This window comes from Mauremys reevesii, linkage group 10, assembly GCF_016161935.1.
Source record: "Mauremys reevesii isolate NIE-2019 linkage group 10, ASM1616193v1, whole genome shotgun sequence".
NCBI classification, from domain to species: Eukaryota; Metazoa; Chordata; order Testudines; family Geoemydidae; genus Mauremys; species Mauremys reevesii.
Window position 1 is genome coordinate 24,199,547 of NC_052632.1, and position 3,174 is coordinate 24,202,720.

Here is a 3,174-nt window from a genome sequence, read left to right on the forward strand (position 1 = left end):
TGTTGGGAATCATTAATAAAGGGATAGATAAGAAGACAGAAAATATCATATTGCCTCTATATACATGGTACACCCACATCTTGAATACGGCGTGCAGATGTGGTCTCCCCATCTCAAAAAGGATATATTGGAATTAGAAAAGGTTCAGAAAAGGGCAACAAAAATAGTTAGGGGTATGGAACTGCTGCCATATGAGGAAAGATTAATAAGGTTGACTAAGGGGGGATATGATAGAGGTCTATAAAATCATGACTGGTGTGGAGAAGTAAATAAGGAAGTGTTATTTGCTCCTTCTCATAACACAAGAACTAGGGGTCACCAAATGAAATTAATAGGCAACAAGTTTAAAACAAACAAAAGGAAGTATTTCTTCACACAACACAGTCAACCTGTGGAACTCTTTGCAGAGGATGTGTGAAGGCCAAGATTATAATAAGGTTAAAAAAAATAACTAGATAAGTTCATGGAGGATAGGTCCATCAATGGCTATTAGCCAGGACAGGCAGAGATGGTGTCCCTAGCCTCTGTTTGACAGAAGCTGGGAATGGGCAAACAGGAGATGGATCACTTGATGATTATCCCAGCAATGACAATTTCTCTTCTGTGGAGTTGCTAAAACAATAGGTGGACAAGCCAGGGAAATTTAAGATGGCTAAATTTTCAGACTTATGATCCAGGCAAAAGGTGCATAATCTCAGCACAAACAGGTCCCACTAGTTCTTCTGAGTGATGAGACTCCTTCACCAGCTAAATGACTGTGCTTCAGGATAGCTGGACCTCAAGTTTGGAAGATGATCTTTGAATGCAGGATCACTGAGGGCATGTCTACACTACAAAGTTAAGTCAACTTAATGTAAGTCGACATCCAGCCTCCGCAGTAATTAAGTCGGTTGTATGGCTCCACACTACACTCATTCTGTCAGTGGAGTATGTCCTCACTAGCAGCACTTGCTTTGATGCACAGAGCCATGTACTGTGGGTAGCTATCCCATAGTGCAACTAGCACAGGAGTTTTGGGGAAGGGCTTGTAATACCTCATGGGATCAAAACATTGTTGCAGGGGGCAATGGGAACATGGCTTCGGCCTCCCATGATGCAGCTTCAAGGATTACCTGCTGGCACTGGGGGAGCTGCTCGTTTCTCAGGGAAAGAGAGCAGACAAGTGATAGTTATGAGGATTTTGGAATCATCAAGCCTTTCCTGGCTTCTGCAACAGGCCACAGGAAAGCAGGCAAAGGAGCCACCCACCCTGAAATCAACTAAGAGAAGAAAGTACCAATAGTCCAGCAGCACAAAGAAAAAGAGAAGCTTTCAGACAAGAGGAAGGGAAGAATGGATAGAGCCAACCTCTTTAGCCCCCAACTATCCAAAGGAGCCCAGGGACATTACAGATACAGGAAGAGTCTGGGATGGGGTGCAAATTTTAGTAGATCAGGGTCATAATTGGTTTTAATCCACCTAGCAGTCAGGACCAACTACTGAGATACACTGAAAATATGGCCACCTTCTCCAAAATTAGCACACAGCATAAAGTCTCAATTGGAATGACTAAAGCACTGCTGAAAATAACGTATTCAGCTCTAACACAAAATATACACCAGGTTAGAGTAAAGACGCAATGCAGGGATAATATTGATGAGGAGTGCATCATTCTTATGTGTGGCATAAAAACAGAAAAGTCAGCAATGTTTAATCCAAATGTACCCAATGTAAAGTGGCACGTTTTGACTTCAGATATTCATTAAGCAGCAGACTAGCTATTATATAAATGAAACATTGACACAGTTTCATGTCCGTTCAGTGCAGGCCACAGAGCTTTACTAAATTTCAGAGATAGTATCTGTCCCCTACAGATACAGTTTGCTAATCTGGCAGCTGCAGGAGTGGTGTCCCCTAGGGATTCCTGTCCTGTTACAAAAGTAGGATTCAAGATTTAAACAACTGCTCTAGTTTTCAGGTTGCTTTTTAGAAGGAAGCTTTCCTTCATAGTAGACTAATTGATCTTTTCTCAGCAAAGACTGAACTAGGTCCCTGGCTTTTACTTTGTAAGTCAATATTAAAAAGAATCCTCTTCTCCTCTACCTTTCAAAGTCTGGGCACAGCAACTCAGCTACACACTGGGGAACTATATGATTATGCTCCCACAAGTTTGTGTGGAACACAGCATGCAATTTACCAAGCAAGCTGCTCAAAGTAGATTTTGCCATTACTGCTGATTCACACCTCCAGCCAAGTCCCTGGCTATAGAAAGAATTGAAAAAAAAAAGCTACCAGGATGCAGTCACAAAACTCTGAATAGTCAAGGCTCCAAGGGCAGGAGTTCATCAGGTATTATCTAAGTGGGGAAAAAAAGAAAAAGTGGAGACTGTCCATTAATACCGTAAACAAAAAAATGAACACGGAATAGGGATGTGAGAATGTATATTTTACATTCTTAATTTCCTAATGGACTGCAAATGAACATTATTTTTGCGTACATAGTTTTGTGTGTCATTGTCACACGTGGGCTGGGGAGGAGAACTTTAGCTGCTCCTGGAACACATTGCATTAACACCCATAAAGAAGAAGATGCTGTTACCAACGGATCAATCTCTGCACTTGGTTGAAAATGCAGGACTCTCTTTAAAATGAATGGCAACTGCATTCACGGACCTAATGATGATTTGGCCCATTCTATGGTACTGGTTTTAAGGGCCTCTTCTTGACCCACTTCCTTTAAATGGAAATTTGATGACCAACCCTGACTCCTTTACCTGTGTGGGAAGATCTCTTACCCAAACAAGCCCACCCCACCACCCCAAAAAAAAGAAACACCCCCTCTTCCCCACCCTCCACAGTATCCTTTCAGTCCAGGTCTTCACACTGTTACATCCTCCTCTCCTTTACACAAAAGAGAAAAATATTTTAAATAAAATTAAACACTTTCTGCAAACATAACCGAACGCAAAATGAATGCCATCTCGCCACCTCTCTCTCTCTCTCTGTCTCCAGCCCCTCTCTCACCCCATCAGCTGCTGCTGCCTCTTCGTGACTTGTCTCTCTGGCCAGGTCACTATACCCATCTTCCCTTTCCCGGGTTCCAAAGCCTCCTTCAATGATCCTGAGCAGTCTTCCTGTTCACTGACTTATATGCCACTCCTGCAGTGGCTGGCAGGGGAACCTGGGTCCACCCTC